Genomic DNA, 17,175 nt, shown 5'->3' with positions numbered 1-17,175 from the left:
CTCTGATCAAATTCTGAGCTCCCAGCTGCACACAAGTGGACTGACCCAGAGCAAGAAATCAGGATATGCTCCTAGAGTCCTGGAGTAACAGAACGGGAGATTCTGGTGAAACCCAGATTCCTGGGCAGGAGGCTGAGGCAGGGCTCTTGACTCACTCTCCACCCCCTGGGCCTCTATAACCCTGGGTATATTTGGCTCTCATGTCTCAGGCCATGTGCAAATGCCCCCTTTGTCCGGGCTGCCACTCAAACACTGGCCTATCAGGCAAGCCCTGATGCCCCCGGCCTGGGCACAGCCACTCAGCGTCCTGCGGTGTGAGGAGGAGGCCAGGGTCAGAGAGGCCCGGGGAGGCCATTTGGTAGACTGGGAAGTTCTTGGAAGCAGGCACCAGCTCCGCAGAATTCAACGCTCAGGGTTCAGCCACAGAGGAACCCGGAGAGAGCCAACATTTGTTAAATGTGATGAGCTTTGTTTTCATTTTTTTACTCTTGAAACTTAGAATTAGATGTCTTTATACCAAGGTTCTCAATTGAAGGGTGCATCAGAAATCACCAAGAGGGTGAGGCCTGGGCCCCCCACACTGGGTTTCTGATTCAATAGGTCTGGGATGGGTCCGATAATTGGCAGCTCTAATCATTTCTCAGGTGATGCTGACGCTGCTGTGCAGGGTCCCCATTTTAAGACCCACTGCCCTGGTGGGAGGTGAGCGAGTAGGGCTGTGGATTAGATGGCCCAGGAAGGACCAAAGCCCCTACCCCATCTTCTCCCTTCCTCTCCCCAACCTCGACAGCAAGACCCTCCTGGGCCTTCACGGGAAAGATCAGAGACTTCATCGAAAGGTCCAGCAGGGAGGTGGGGATGGGCGGACACTACCTGGGGAAGGGGCAGGTCCCCGGGAGGCCTTCTGTTAAGCCAACAAACAGTAGAAGCCACATCTCCATCCGGACCTGCTTGTTTTTTTGAGTAAACACAGTGCAGAGCCGCCTGTGTAAACACACATTGTCTCCTGTCGGATTAAGAAGCAAGCAGGGGCTGGGCTTTTTCTTTCCTTCCTTTTTTTTTTTTCCTTTCTTTTTTCTTTTTTTTTATAAGCACTGAGAAAAGCCATTAAGGGATTAACACCCCGATTTATGAAAATGGAGGATGATAAAGGAACAATGGGGTGACAGCATTGTGTAAACGACATTGATTCATTTCAGAGACAGGGCTGTTAACTGGGAGAAATGAAGAAATAAATGGAACAATGAGGAGATGCTTTTACCAGCTTGTCATTAATTAGCTGAGAGTACAATTGTTTTATTGTCCTTTTTGAAAAATACAAAATTGGTAGGAAAATACAAGCACTGAGCAAATCGATTATTCTGTGTCATGGGCTGACATCTGCTTTTCCTTTTCTCCTGGAGCTCTCCGCCTCCGGAAGTGGCTTCCTAAGGGAGGAAAAAGAAACTTTCCTCCTACACAAGGTTCTTGTGGGATTTGGAAATAGAATGACACCCTCCCCCCCAAATATACCCCAAGCTTCTCACCAGTGGAGGACAGCCCCTAAGCTACAGAACCACCCTTGGTCCTTTTCTGGACTTGGCCAGTGGCCAAGGAGGGAGCAAGAGGCTGGGAGCTGGGAGGTGAGGGAGGGCACCCTGGCAGCTTCTCTGGCAGTGGATGGGGAGAAACAAAGGGCTTGGGGCTGCAGACAGAGCCAGCCCTGCTTTGGGGAAAGACACATTTCTGCCTGGATGAACATTTCAGTAAGACTCCCCTGGGTTCTTCTGGAGGGCTTGTGTTCTCATGAGCTGAAGGAGACATACATGAGCCTAGGGTTGTAGGGACAGGGACAGAAGCAGATCTATGGGGAATTCTGACAAAACAAGACTGGGTCTATGCAGTCTGGATCATCCTTTATCAGCTGAGGGAGAGGAGTGAGGCTGCCAGAATCAGTGTCTGTTTGGGCCATTTGTAAATCTGAGCACTCCACCTGTCAGATCCAGGAAAGGTGGCCAACTGTGGACATTGCAAGAAAGAGCCAAGTGGTCCCCTAAGGGTTAATAGCACTTATAAAGAGAAGGAGCTCACAGAAACCAACAGTTTGCCTGGTAAGACAACTGTAAACAGCTTTCCCATTGTTCTTGCCTTCTGTGAATATTGGTCATTGTTAGGCCTTTAAACTGGAAACATAGATATAAATATAGCTATCTTTATAGCATTGTATCTTTATGGCTCAAGATAAAAACAATGCACCCTTATATCTCTAATCTTCAGTACATATTTATATAAAGACATCTTTATTCAGGAAGATTATGTGTGTATACCTCACATATAAATGTTGACAATCATAGACTTTGACTGATTCATACCACACGTATTTATTAAGTGTCCCCTATGTGCCAGGCACTGCTTTAGTGGATACAGCAATGAACAAAAGAGAACCCTCCCCTCCCACAGAATTCATATTACTGTATGAGAAGCAGAAAATAAAAAAATAATGATAGTTACAGGTCAGATAATAATTGGTGCTATGGAGAAAACAAAGCAAGTTTAGAGGGATAAGGAATTGGGGAGGGGGGCAGTTTGCCATTTTAGAGCCAGGGAGGCCTCACTGATAAGGTGACTATTGATCAGAAACCACAGGCAGCTGCCATGCTGGGGGAAGCAAGTTCTAGACACAGGGAAAAGTAAGTGTGAAGTCCCCAAGGCAGGAGAGTCGCACATTAAGAAAGCCCACGAGGCCGCAGCAGTGAGCAAAAGGGAACCAAGCATTATAACCATAACTGCATAAAATTCTTGGCAAAATCACTTGCCATCTTCTTCCGGCTCTCACAGTTGAACATGATTTTTAAATGTCCAATTAAAGACTGTGTACATTTTATTGTAAGTAACTTCAAATTATTTTCAAAGAGGAATAAATTCTAAATCAACAAAACTAGACTGTTAGAGAGTAGCTACTTTGATCACATTACTTTGGATCCATGTATTATAGGTGTTTGGTTGGGGGGAGAATGGCAATCAACATACTTTATTAAATACATGTGTTTGTCTTTTGTTTGGGAAGCTTCTGCTGTCACACCTGTAGTTTTCTCCAGGAACAGAGCTGGTTGTCACTTCTTCCCTGCACTCTTGCTTCTTGTGGATTTTGTTTCTGTCCTTTTTCCCCTTTCTAATTGCTCCTTTTTCTGTCCTGAAATCTTGGCCTGCAATGGGCCCTGTCTCCAATAGCTGTACCAGCCCAGCCTGCCTGCTACTTTGAATCCCTAGAAAGCACCTCTGGCTCCTGCCATTGGAATCCATGAGGACCCCTGAGGACAGAGCAGGGTGGGGTGGTGGGGGGAGACGATTTACCATCAACTCACCAGCCAATTCTGGTCAGTTGGAAACAGCTGCCAAAAATACCTGTGTCGGGAAGGAATCTGAGGCCAGGCTTAGGTTGAAAGGAAAGTACAGGCTGACAGATTCTCAAGAGATTAGGTTTTTGTCCGTGGAGTGGGGAGGGTGGGACAGACAGTATCTCGCTTCCTTCTAGTAGAATTGCAGGTGAGATCAGAGACCATCAACTATAGGCTGCACCCCTGTCGTTGACCAACAGTCGTCACCCTTTAGTGCTAAGAACCCTGGATTCAAACCCTGTCTCTGTGTTCTACAAATTGCACCCCTTTATCAAGTTCCTTAATCTCTCTAAGCCTCAGTTTCCTCATCTGTAGAATGGGGATAATAGTCGTATGCTACTTTATAGGACAGTGAGGATGATTAAACGTAAAGTCCTTAACTTGCTTGTTATAAGCACTCAGCCCATGTTACTTATTATTATCATTATCATCCTTATTTTTCAGAGGTCTGCCCCACCTTGGGGTACGCCTGTCTGTCAGCTTTTCTTGCTTCATGTCTCACCACCTTCCCCACTTCCCTACTAACTCCCCACCCCGTCCAATCCCCCTACCTCCCCACCTACTGTCTCTAGAGCATGGCACTGCTTCTCAGCATCCCTCTCTTTTCCTCACTGTGGTTCTCTTCCTGAGTTTCCCACAGGCTGTCTCTGTGTCCCTGCTACTCCATGACGTGCAGCCAGGAAGCTCATGGACAGTGAAAGTCAGGCTTTGCAGAAGCAGAGACTACCTGTGGGTGGGAGGGGACTTCCAGCGGCTGATTGACAGGGCAGGTGAGGTACCAGCCCATTTCCTTGCCCGTGCCCTGCACCAGAGCATGAAGGACCTGGGCGTGAAGCCTGAGAACTGGCATTTCTAACATTCCCGGGGGAGGCTCACATTTTTGAGAACCACTGATCTAAGATAAGCCATTTACAGTTTTTCCATCTGTAAAATGGGAGCAGTGACCCCTTATCTCACAAGATGATCTTTCACATTCCTGAAAATGAAATGCTATATATGGTAAGAGTCCATCAAAAGTTGAATTTTTAGGAATAATGCTGATGAGAATTTCTCAGAGTTAAGGTAGTGCGAGGCCAAATAAGAAGTTGTGTAATTATTATAACTCCCTTGGGGTGTTCAGCACTGCCAGGAAGACAAAGGAACTGGTAAAACCATCCCTAGCACCCCTCAAAAGCAGCTGCTTCCAGTAATTCTCTCACTTTACACTCGAAACAACCCTCTGACTTTGGTTTAGTGTTCCCATTTTACAGAGAAGAATCTGTCACTCCAAGATATGATGGGACCTCCCAGGGGCCACTACGACAGACCCTTAGCGGGGTGCCTGAACGTCTCCTCACACATCCTTCGCCTCCCCTCAGAACTGCCTCCCCACTCCTGGGGTTGACTGGACGCCATCTTTGTGTTTCGTGGTCCCAACATTCTGGCCAGAGCTGTTCGGATCAGAGGTTGACTGACCCCTGACCTAAGCTGGTCCAATTAGCATCTCCCTCCCGGGAATTTGGAAAGGCCACTAAGGCGCAGTTACAGAGTCCCCACATGTGGACCAGAGAATGCCGGTGGGGAGCATGAGTGAGAAGGGAAAGAAATGAAGCTTGCACACACAGAAAACTGCAGAGACAGCAACCAGAGGGTTCTGGAGCTCTTCAGTTTCTGTTTCCAGTACCTTCCTGGGCCCCCACTCCACGCCTGTCCTTGGAGTCCATGCTATAAGCCTGTAGCGAGTTAAGGTTTGGGGTGTTAATCTTTTTACTTGTTTATTTTGTTTTTGCTGTAAGTGAAAGAAAACTTAGATCAAGTGATTTCATCTAATAAAGATGTTATTGAATATCACATATGTTGCTGGGAAGTCTGGCCTTAGTTCTGGTTTTATATGAGGCTTGATTTGGTGGCTGAAGTAACATAACCAAGAACCCAGCTTCTTTCTGTCTCCCTCTTCAGCCTTTTGTCGTGTGGGATTCATTCTCTGGAACCACAGGGTCCTGAGCAGCTCTATGCTTTTCCATGGTGGCACCAAAAATGCCACTGTAGGTTTCATCCCTCATGCTGTAAATAAGGCTTTGGAAAGGAAGAGGGAATTTCTTCCAGTTGGCCGCACCCAAGTCACACGATTTAGTCTCATTGGCCCAAACAAGGCCACATGCCCATCTCTGAACCAATCACTGTGTCTAGATTGAACCAATCAGAACTCTCCCTAGGCACATTCTATCTGACTGAAGATGGGAGAAGAATGAATTCACAAAGGAGAACCAGGGCATTTGGGGTGGAGGTAGGAGGCGGGGAAGGGACGCTGAGAAAGCTGCCAACCCATGCTCACTACATCCTATAGCCTTTGCTGTTGTTGCTTAATCTTTTAAAATTTTTAACCAGAGTCCTAACGAATTTGGTAAGTGTGATCTTCACCCTTTACTTTTACTAATTATTTTTGAACATTCTTGGGAATCCTTTGGGGTGTGCTTGCCTGGTTTAAGTGAGCAAGAAGGGAAGGAAAGCCAGATCTCAGTCATTCACGGTAAGGAGGAGAAGTATAGTCAGACTTGGTCAAGATCCTTGTCTGTACAAAAATTTAATAGAAATTTTGATATTAGGTCCAATAATTGGCTATGAGCAAGATCTTAAAGAATGGGACTAAGTGAAATGATGAGAATAATAGATGATAATTAATATGAAAATTATATATAATCCATAGTGTTTCATTAGTTTATAATCCATTATAATCAAGGCTTTTTTTGGGGGGCCTGACTCAGATCAAAGGAATCTTAATTTGAGTCATTGTGCAAAAAAAAAAAAAAAAAAAAAAAGAAGACTGAATATTTTGTTTTACTGGATTCCTTATATCCATACAAATATTCACATAATATTCATGTATATATTTGCAGAGGAAAAAAACTTTCAAAATCGTACTCGATGAGAATACCAAATACTATTTCAGAACCATCACAAGTGCTGAAGCCAGGAGTACAGCTGTGTAATTTTCTGGATGGATATAATTGCCTGGGAAGAAAAAGCCAGAGGCAACAGCCAAGCATCCTTTTAGGAAATGCTGAATCACCCATGAGTTCAGAGGTTGAAGACAGGCAGACTTTAAAAATTCTGAGTCAAAAAGCAATTTAGAAGAGTTGGATGTTTTATCTGAAGATGCTTTAGTGGTGTCTTACCAATTTTCTTTAGCTTTAGCTTTGCCCAAGAGGGATATAGTATCGTCATCCATGCCTAAATACGATGTGAGAGCTCTTCTAATAAATGTGATTTAACAATACTAATGACAAGAAAACACTGCACCATATTTACTTGATATTTTTTCCTCTCACTGATCCATGAAATGATCACCACACCTTAATAGCCTCCTAGATTTGGTACAAAGTGTCATAACTTAAAAGCCCACATGATGTGGCCCCACTACATTCTTATTGCAGTTACAGTTATTTTTTGTTTCTATCGTCCACTCTCCTATATGCCATAGACTCTTTTCGTTCTTGTACTCATATGAATGCGTCAGAGCTAAATTGCAGAGAGGCAATTTAAGCATAGTCTCTGGTTGGGATGTTATGTGTGATTCTATCTGCAAGGGTAAATGCATTTTACAAACAATTTTACAACAGTACCAACATCATGTATATTAATTTCTTTTCCTGTGGTTGTGCACCCTAGTTCCTCCAAGAATCTAAGATGTGTGAAACAAAACATACTGACCAGTCTCAAACACATTACCATTGACTGTCAGGCACTGATGACTCGGTGCAAACGGAAGAGCAGTTCAAATAAACAAATGCTTAGTGTTGGATCCAAATAAATGAGTGGGCACATCTACTTCCTGCCCAGGCAACAGGTCCTTCTTGGTTGGGCTTTAACTATGCCTTCAGTGCCTCCACCCAGAATGAATTCAGCAGCCAAGTTGCCTTGCATGTCTCACTGTTTCTGGAAAATGAGTGCTAGGACCATGTTAAGGCATGACTGTGACTCTTGCAAATCTTTCTTCTTGCTCATGGCTGATCATTCCATTACGTCATGATTATCATACTGCTATAGTGTAAATACATGCTTATTTGCATCTCTCTGTCCAGATGGTTGGTTACATGATAATTACAGTATGTTTGTACTTACTGGGTTTAATTACCAGATAATCAGGAAGAGCATGCAAATTGCTAGGTTGTTGTAACACAGTACATTGAACCAAGTAAAACCTGTGTATTGCATGTAAGTAAACAAGTTCTTACATGGGATTGTGCACTGTAACCTGTGACGACAAGGAGGCCTGAGGTTTGTTATAGGTCCATTGTGTGGGTTAGCATCACATTTGCTGAGCTTGGATTAACGTCCAGATTACAAGGAAATGTAATGGGAGAGACACTTAGGCTGCCACGCCTGCTGGGGAGACAATGGGGAATTGGCTCAGGAGTGGCTGGGTAAGCGCCAGCTCTTGGCTCTGGAGCTCAGCTCCCTTCCAACCTTGTACATTCCAGAGTCACGTGCAAGCATCTCTTCTCAGTCCAACCATGGACCTGTCCCAGTGCTGGCAGAGAGAGGTTGCAAACTGTCAACTCAGTAAACCTTTCCCAGGAACAAAATGTTGCCCCAGGCAGAAGCCAATTTACAGACCCCTGTTGTGTCTATTTTGCCATTGGTGCCATAGCTAAAGTGTTATGTTTGTGTGTGTGTGTGTGCGCGCGCGCGTGCATGTATGTTTCCCTTCCTTACACCAAGGGGAACTTCCCAGATCAACTTCATGACTGAGCCACTCTTGTGCATTTCTTGGTTGCAGCACTTGTATTTTTTTCTACTATCCCCTTCCTGATTTTCACTTGGGAAGCCATTTGTTTTAAAGAAGCCAATTCCATCCCTGCTTCCAGGAATGAAGCTTTTGAACCTTCATTCAGTATATTCCCTTCCCCTAGCTGTAGAAATTGGCTTAATGTTGGACATATGCCTTTAGCCAATCGTAGAACATTTTCTGGAAATCCCAGAAGTGAGACACTCTCTCTTCCTCACAATATGAATGATGTAGCCTGAGGCCTCAAGGACCACTGAAACTCATCTCACAGCCATAAGGAAGAAACTGGGTCTTCAGTGACATCAGAACGGCAGGATCAAGCTTTACCTGAAAGCTACTCAATATTTTCCAATTACATGAGTGAATAAACTCCTTGTATTGTTTATGTCATCTGGAGTTGGGGTTTCTGTCATTTATAACTAGACACATACTAACCATCCTGGGGTGAATAGTGCCTCCTGCCCCCAGATTCACATCCATCCAGAACCTCAGACTGTAACCTTATTTGGAAAATAGGGTCTTTGCAGATGTATTTCGTTAAGGTGAGGTCATGCTGGATTAGGATGGGCCCTAAATCCAATGACTGGTGTCCTTATAAGAAGCCCACAGGAAGACACAGACATACACAGAAGAAGGCAAAAAGGAGTCAGAGGCAGAGATTGTAGCGATGATTCTACAAGACAAGGAACACCAAGGAGTGCTGGCAGCCAGCAGAAGCTGGGAGATAGCCATGGAACAGATTCTCCCTCAGAGCCTGCAGAAGGAGCCATCCATGTAGACATGGTGATTTTGGACCTCTAGCCTCCAGAACTGTGTGACACTATATTTTAAGCTACCTTATTTGTGGCATTTTTACTATGGCAGCTCAGGGAGATAAATCCACTAACTTGAGAAGTGGCTGTGGTTTATCCACCTGTCCTGACTTAGAAAGCCCCTTACAAATTTCCTCATGGAATCTTCTGGCTCTCTTCCTGGACATGAGCAGCCTTCATGCTCTGAAATAGCATTTCTAAAGTTTATGCATGGATTGCTTTTCCCACGGACATGAAATGGCATCTTGGCATCTACCTGGGGGTGCACAGCCCATCCCTGGGGAAGGAGGAACAGAGAAACTACTCTTTATCCATGGCAGGAAAACTCTCCAAAGCCTTGCTCTTCTCCTGGGAGAAGTCTGGTGGGAGGACCCTGGATCAAGGCAGGTGGGGTGTTACTCGAGTTTGCTCGAGTCTACAGCCCAGGATGGAGAGCGTCCAAGGACACAGCCAGAGAGACAATTGACTTGTAAACTCAGAGGGCAAAGGAAAGGCATGATGGCAGAAGGTGCAGAGAGGTGGTTCTGGTTTGCTAATGCTGCCGTTATGAAAAATACCAGAAATGGATTGGCTTTTACAAAGAGGGTTTATTTGGTTACAAATTTACAGTCTGAAGGCCATGAAAATGTCCAAATTAAGGCATCAACTTGAATATACCTTCATCGAAGGAAGGCCAATGGCATCCAGAAAACCTGTTAGCTGGGAAGGCATTTGGCTGGCACCTGCTGATCCCGGGTTGTGTTCTAGCTCCTCTCTCATCTTCTGTGTGTTCTTCAAAATGTTGCTCTTGGAGCATTCTGCCCTCTCAGCTTCTCTGGAGCAAAAACTGGGCTAGCATCTCCAAAGTGTCAGCAAAAGTCTGCTTTCAGCAGCCATCTCCAAAATATCTCATTGCTCTCCAAAATGACATTCTCAGCTGCTCTGAGGTCCTTCTGTTTGTGAGCTCTATTAAAGGACTCCAGCGATTAAATCAAGACCCACTCTGAATGGGCGGACTCCATATCTCCATGGAAATAATTCAATCAAACAGTTCACCCTCAGTTGACTGAGTCACATCTCCATTCTAGCACACAGTCAGAGGACTCCACATTAATCAATAGTAATACCTAATACATCTGCCCCCACAAGATTGCATTAAAGAACATGGTGTCTTGGGGGACATAATATATGCAAACCAGCACAAAGGGCTTCAGACACAGGCAAAATGAGGTGTGGGGGGTGGCCCTGCACCCATGGGTGCAGAACATGCACTAGGTCATCTCCCAAACAAAGAGCCTGTTATCTGTCTTGGAGCCAAGGCTCAAAGCAGCCCTATCAGGCTGGGCATTCACTAATCCTGCAAATGTTATCGAGCACCTACAGAACAGAGTGCTGGGAACTGTCCCAGACACTGAGTTGAAGATACATATGCCCCATAATGCACTTGCCCTCATCTTCTTGTGTCCATCAAGTGAGACAAACAATTAAAAGAGCAATTGCCGTCTAGTACAACTTCCAGTCTAGAGGAGGTTTAAGATGTTGTGGGGGGATATAATGAGAGAAACCAACCAGACTTGGATTCAGGGGCAACTTCCTGCAGGAAATGAAATTTATGCTGAAAATTGAAGGATGAGACCTTGGTCCCAGGACGAGCAGGAGGGAAAATGCTTCAAACAGAGGGAAGGACATTTGTCAGGAGACAAGAAGGATTGGGCAAACTTCTAGGAACAGGAAGGAGTCTGGTGAAGCATGACGGGAAGTGCAGCTGCCGAGACAAATGGGCCAGATCTCCCGGGGCCTTGTCCGTCCAGCAGGGCGTTTGCATTTATTCCAAAGGCAACTTTTAACAGGCGGGTGGAATGACACGATTGCATTTGCCTTTTAGTGGGCACCCATATTTTGTTCCAAGCACATCTCTAAACTGTTTTTCAGAGGTCTTCTTTGGGGGAGTAAAGGGAAGGGGGTACATATTTTCCTCCAAACCCATGTGTAACAGAGGAGGAGAGCAAGCAGTGGGTTGCGGATGCATTTGCACTTCAACCCTTTTGTCACAGCTGTTTGATGTTCAAGAAGCCCTTGGAATACTTTCAAAAAATCTTTTCAACTCTGTTTTCCTTCGGGGTAGGAAGCCTTGTTCTCAGCATGTGATTGGATTGCAAAACCCAGCACCTTCCAGACTTTACTGGGAAGCCAAGATGGGGCACCCAGATCTACCAGATGACCTGCCCCACTCTTAGAATCCTCTGTTGCCCAGACAGGAAAGCTTTGGCTCACCTGGAAGCGTCAGTAACTTTTGCTTGTGGCACTATCAGAATTTAAGAGGGACATACCCAGGATGTTACCAGATTCAGAAGGGGAAGATATGCACTGAGTCTGATGAGCACAATTTTGCATTTGGCCATCCTTTTATGGGCCAAGACAGATAACAAAGAATGGGAGGAAAGGATTTTTTTTTTTTTACTGTGGCAAAATATTTATAACATATTTTTTCCATTTGAATCATTTTAAGTGTACAATCCCATGGCAATAATTATATTCACAATATTGTGTAATTATCACCTTTATCTACATCCAAAATTTTTCATCACCCCAAACAGAAACTCTGTACCCTTCAAGCAATAACTCCCCAATCCCCCCTGCCCCCAGCCTCTGGTAAACCTCTATCTACTTTCTATGAATTTGCCTATTCTATATATTTCATATAAGGAGAATCATATATATAATATCTGCCCTTCTGTGTCTGACTTATTTCACTCAACATGATGTCTTCATGGTTCCTCCATGTTGTATTATGGATCAGAACTTCATTCCATATCCTGGAATGAATAATATTCCATTGTGTGTGTATACCACATTTTGTTTATCCATTTTTCTGTTAATGGACACTTGGATTGTTTCCACCTTTCGACTATTGTGAATAATGCAGCTATGAATATTGGCGTATAGGTATCTATTCGAGTCCCTGCTTTCAATTCTTTTGGATATATAGCTAGGAGAATTGTTGGGTCATATGGTAATTCTTTGTTTAACTTTTTGAGGAACCAGGAATGGTTTGTAATTTTCTTTAGTTTGCCTCCCTGGCATTTCTTCCGTTTTCCTTCTTGGTGTGAATCATCATCATCATCGTCATCATCATCGTCATCCTCATAATCATCATCATCATCATCAGAGAAAGTTGTTAATAAGAATAATAATCAACAGCAGTGATGACAAAAATGGCTGCCACTCATTGAGTTTATAGTGTGCTGGGCACTGGGCTAAGTGCCTTAAATCAATTATCTCATGTAATCCTTACAGTAACCTTGTGAGACAGATAACATTATTGTCCCTATTTTACAGGTGAGAAAATTGAGGCCCAGCAGCTAAAACTGCTGAGAGGGTTTGAACTCAGGCCATCTGGCTCTAATGTCCACAGCACAGTTGACTCCAGGGAAGTCAGTTCCTCATGTATTATTAGGAAGTCAGTCCCAGGCCTCCGGTTCTTAGTTTCTTGATGCCCAGCATAGTGTAGGGCTCTGTCTGCGTCCTCAAGCATTTCTCCCTGATGCAATCCCTGGTGGAGCCACAGGGCTGAGCCAAGAGAGGCTCGATCACCTGGGCCAAGTTTTCATTAAAATGTGTGTGTGTTTTGGGGGCTTAATGATTATTTTCAGTCCTGGTTCCTGCTTATTTGGTTTGGGTTTTGCACGATTAATTAGGAGCCTAAATTAATGAGAAGGGAAACACGTGTCCAGCTGGTCCTCCCAGATGTTCCTGGAAACAAACTCTCCAATTTGCACAGCATGACAGTGTAAACATGACTTGGGGAAGTCGCTCCGAGCCTGGTTCAGTACCCAACACTCCTGGCTGGGAGGAGCCTGGCCTTGCTGGAGAGTCTGTGGCTTTCCCAGGTTTGAAATAATGTCTCAAAAGTGCTTGCTGATCCTGTTCTCCTTGGCTTCACAATGGGCCGGCCATACCCAGGCTTCCTCACCTGATCCCGGATAAGAAGGGGAAATGAAAGCCTAAACTCAGAGCAGGAGACAGAAAAAGAGGGAGACAAGGCAAGAAAAGAGGCTTCCAAATAAAGATGATGAGCTCTCCAAAACTTCAGTGGCTGTCTGCCTTTCATCTGCACCCACCCCAGTCCAGTTTTCTTTCATATCCTATGCTCGATGTTCCTTTTGTCTTCATGATGAGAACAGACTGATTGATCTGTTCCAGTTTCATCTTGTTTGGGGTGGTGACTGAATTAAAATAAATCAGGGTCCATCAGGGTCCATCAGGGTCACCGAGGATGTCTCTCCAAGATGGAGTCAAACCCTCCCCTTCTGGCGTCCACTTGCAGGAACTATGGGAGAATGCACCCATATCAGCGTGGGCAATTCCTAGCAAGTCCACAGAAGATCAGGGAGCTTTATACTGTCTCTTCTCTCAATGCACTGGGCACCTACTCTGTGTCAGGTGCTGGAGTTGTGGAGCGAACAAGGTAGGTATGAGCTCTGTCCTTAAGGAGCTTATGATCTAGCTGTTCTAGCTACACAAATCACAAACTTCACTACGGCTATTAACCCAGTCAAGAAGCTGCCCTGTGCCCTCCGTACACAAGCTGCTTGGAGGAGTGAGTGAGTTAAGATTACCTCTGTAAACAAGCCCACCATTCCCTTACCTCCCTACCCCCCACTACAAGCCCCTTATTCTAGTTGGATCATTGGCTTCTTATCATCGTTCTACACGGCATTCATTTATGCATTCATTCAACAAATATTAGCGATGCCGTCCCAGTCCCTGCTCTAGCTTCTGAGGATACCACAATAAACAAGACACAGAAGGTTCCTGCCCTTAAGGAGCTTGCATTCCAGTGGAGGTCAGAGAATAAACAAGCAAATTGCAAACCCCCACCCCAAAAGGGTCCATCCTGGCCCTGTTTTATTTTTATCCTTAACATTCGTCACAATCTAATACAATATATAATTTACTATTTTTTCCTGTGTGCCGATATCCTCTCACCAGATTATAAGCTCCATTTTATTGATTTTATTGTTGTCACCCTGAGCCTAGAATAGTACCTGACATGTAGCAATCATCCACATGTGTAAAGCAAATGAAAGTTAAAAAAAAAAAAAATTTAAAGGACAATTTTTATTGTGGTAAATACTTTAAAGGAAAGAAACAATATTCTGTTATGAAAAGTAACTTACAGAGAAAGAAAAGATAAAGCAAATGGGGGTGTGTTATTTTAAAGTAGATGAACAGAGAAGTGTTCTTTTTTATAAGGTGACATTTGAACTGATACCTGAAGGTCAAGAAGGAGATCTCCATGGAACCCTGGAGGGTAATTATTCCAGGCAGAGGAAACAGCAAATGGAAAGACCCAAAGGCAGGAAAAATCTTCATTTGCTGGAAGAACAGAACCAAACCCAGCGTGGGTGAAATGCAGTGAGTGAGGGAGAGAGTTATCAGGTGAGAGCAGAAAGATCAGCAGAGACCAAATCATGTTGGACTCCATAGTCTGTGTAAGAAAACTGCATTGAATTCTAAGCGTGATGGGAAGCCACTTCAGTTGTATTTTTTTAAACAACTTCATTGAAGTTTAATTAACAGGCAACAAACTGCACCTATTTAAAGTGTGCAAGGGGATACACTTTGACGTAGTGAAACTATCTCCATAATCAAGAAAATGAGTATTTCCATCACCCCTGACCCTTTGAAGTTCCTCCCTCTGCTTTTATGGCTCCCCCATGTCCCCACATCCTCAGGCACCCACTGTTCTGCTTTCCATCACTAAAGTTAGCTTGCATTTTCCAGAATGTTATACAGAATCATATAGCATATGCTCTCCCTGTCTTTTTTCACTCAACAATGTTGGAGCATGTACCAATAATTATTTCTGTTTCTTGATGAATAGTATTCTGTTGTATGGAGATACCACAATTTTTTATCTATTCACGCAGTGATGGGCATTTGGATTTTATCCAGCTTTGAACTATTACAAATAAAGCTGTGATGAACACTCACGTTAAAGTCATTGTGTGCACGTGAGCATTCATTTCTCTGACATAAATATCTACATGTGACTAGGTCATATAGTGTATGTATGTTATCATTTTTAAGAACCCACCAAACTGTTTTCCAAAATGCTTTTACCATTTTGCATTTCCACCAATAGTGACTGAGCATCCCAATTCCTTCACATCCTCACTTCATATGTTCAGTCCTTAAATTTAGCCTTTCTAATAGGTGTGGAGTAGCATCTGGTAGTTCTTTTAAATGGCATTTCCCAAATGTCTAATCATGTTAAGTATCTTTTCATGTGTTTATTTGCCACCCGTAGATCTTCTTTGCTTATATGTCTATTCAAGTCTTTTGCCCATTTTTTATTGGATTGTTTGTTTTTATTTTCTTATTATTGAGTTTTAAGTGTATATATGCACGTGTGTGTGTGTGTCCTGGATACAAGTCCTTTTGCAGATATGCACTTTGCAAGTACTTGCTCCCACTCTATAGTTTGTTTTTTCATTCTCTTAAAAATGTCTTTTGAAAGGCAGAAGTTTTAATTTTTTATGAAACACAACTTATTTTACAAAGCATGATTTTCATGTCAAATCTAAGAAATCCTTACCTAACCTTAGGTCATAAAGATTTTCTCCTATGTTTTCGTCTACAAATTTTATAGCTTTAGGTTTCACATCTAAGTCTAGGATGCACATAGAGTTCACTTTTATACAGTGTGGGGTGTGGACCAGAGTTCAGTTTTTTGATTATAAATGTGCAATTATTCCAGCACCATTTGTTTAAAAGACTATCCTTCTTTCACTGAAATGCCTTTGTCAAAATTCAGTTGTTCTGTATGTATTTCCTATTTCTGAACACTTTGTTCTGATCCATTGAGCCATTTGTCTGTCTTTATACCAACACCACAGTGTTTTGATTATAGTAGCTTTTGACAGTACAGAATTTGATGTCCTAGAATCAGGTAGTGTTAGTCGTCCAACTTTGTTATTTTTTTTACTTTTTTTTGGCTAGTCCAGGTCCTTTGCATTTTCATATGAATTTTTAAATGAGCTTGTCAATTTCTCAAAAAAAAGAAAAGCCTGCTGGCGTTTTGATTGGTGTCTCATTAAATCTAAACCTGTAGATCAACTTGAGGACACTACTGAGACCTCTGACCCTGAGCATGGCATTCCTCTCCATTTATTTAGATCTTCTTTAATTTCTTTCAAGGATGTTTTGTATTTTCCAGTGTACAGGTCTTTAACATCTTATGTCAAATTTAACATTGAAGTATTTTAAAGAGGCAATTGACATGGTCTAAAGTAAGAAGAAAGGACTGGAAGGAGATCAGAATGGGAACTGGGAGACCAATTAGGGGACAACAACAGCGTCCGGGCAAGATATGTTGGGGGCTTGAACCAGGATGATGGTGGCAAAGATGGGATTTAATTTGGGGGAACCATATGAGGTTGCCAATATTATAGCCTCTTTGACCTACAAAATGGCAGTTCCTTATGGTTCAAGCTAATATTTTGGAAAAGTCAGGACTTACCGATGGATTATAGGCAGGGAACTAAGGAAAGGAAGGACTCAAGCATGCCTTTTGGTGCTTAGCTCAAGCAACTGAGTGGACGAATGATGCCATTTCCTCAGCCTGCAAAAACTGGGAGTGGAAAGGAGCATGTAGCCCCATGCTCCATGCCCTTCTCTTTATTCCCAATTCTCTCTTTCTCTCCTCATCTTTAGCTTTTCAGGGAACACAATTATCACAGGACTACATGTTTACTGTTAAACATGCATCTTTCCCAGCCAGCTCCCCATTTGACGTTTTAATGACTTTTGCTGGCTTAGCTTTCCGTGGGCAGGGCATACAGAAAGAACATGTTTCTGTGCATGGTTTCAGATTCACGCATACTCCCTTAATTTTAATGCCATAGTAACATGCCCTGAACTTTTTATTTCCTTGGGCCCAGCCCTCATCTGGAAGGGTTCTGGGCCACATTTTCAAGCAATTTGGTTCTGATCATCATGAGGCTCCTGCATTTATGGAGGGAAGGCTAAGAACGCATGCTTGGGTTTATATTCAAATTACTACCCTAAATGACTCCACGGGGGGTTCCTTTTAGGGGTCACTGAGAGCCAGAGTGGAATGTTTTTCCTTCTTCACTTTATCCCAGACCTGGGGGTGCGAGGACCATAAAGGCAGGTAATGTGTTTTATAGTCAGCTTCTCTAGATTCATTTTTCCACCTCCATCCCCACCCACA

At 43.5% G+C, this 17,175-nt stretch overlaps 1 long non-coding RNA gene across 1 annotated transcript in view; it reads right to left on the bottom strand.

Annotated features, from left to right (window-relative positions):
- Nucleotides 1-1,302: 1,302 nt before the first annotated feature.
- Nucleotides 1,303-17,175, bottom strand: part of LOC119518904 — a 74,430-nt gene continuing 58,557 nt past the window's right edge. The window contains exon 5 of the long non-coding RNA XR_005213869.1: nt 1,303-1,427. This is a non-coding gene — a long non-coding RNA (uncharacterized LOC119518904). The remainder of the gene's footprint in view (nt 1,428-17,175) is intronic.

The sequence above is a fragment of the Choloepus didactylus genome, chromosome 22 (assembly GCF_015220235.1).
Source record: "Choloepus didactylus isolate mChoDid1 chromosome 22, mChoDid1.pri, whole genome shotgun sequence".
In the NCBI taxonomy this organism is placed as follows: domain Eukaryota; kingdom Metazoa; phylum Chordata; class Mammalia; order Pilosa; family Megalonychidae; genus Choloepus; species Choloepus didactylus.
This window is presented reverse-complemented; position numbering and strand designations above follow the sequence as displayed.